Here is a 507-nt window from a genome sequence, read left to right on the forward strand (position 1 = left end):
AACTATACTCTCAAACAGAATGGCATATGATCAAAACCAGGTTGGAGAAAAGCTTTACAATGCTTTGCATAGGAATTAAATGGAATTGCATTACATTTCACTACGAGAGCAGACTTGTTCCGGCAAATTCGAAGGCAGGTTGGCAGATGGGAAAGTAAGCTCCATTCTTGCCCATGGAAAAGGCTGCAGTTGAAGAACGAAGCAGTTTCTGCCCAGTTTCGAACAGGGGAACCTTTCGCGTGCGAGGCGAACGTGATGACCACTACACTACAGAAACAAGCCGACGCTGCCTGTGTAGCAGCTCAGTGGCAGCCAGCACTGAAAGTTGAAGCCATTCTTCGTTTCATCTTTCTGTTTCCAATAGCTCGTTGTTGTCCACCATAATTGACATCTTGAAAACGTAAAAATAAAAAGACACGTGAAATTGATGACAAAATATTGACACGGATGTCGTCAATGTTTGGACCGTAGAGCGAGGTGGAATAGGCTGGGACGACTTTCCCTGCA

At 44.8% G+C, this 507-nt stretch overlaps 1 non-coding gene across 1 annotated transcript; it reads right to left on the reverse strand.

Annotated features, from left to right (window-relative positions):
- Positions 1 to 203: 203 nt before the first annotated feature.
- On the reverse strand, positions 204 to 277 carry trnaa-cgc. The gene has a single exon. It is a non-coding gene; the product is annotated as a tRNA-Ala (tRNA).
- Positions 278 to 507: the final 230 nt, after the last annotated feature.

The sequence above is a fragment of the Chiloscyllium plagiosum genome, unplaced genomic scaffold, assembly GCF_004010195.1.
Source record: "Chiloscyllium plagiosum isolate BGI_BamShark_2017 unplaced genomic scaffold, ASM401019v2 scaf_58688, whole genome shotgun sequence".
Taxonomy (NCBI): domain Eukaryota; kingdom Metazoa; phylum Chordata; class Chondrichthyes; order Orectolobiformes; family Hemiscylliidae; genus Chiloscyllium; species Chiloscyllium plagiosum.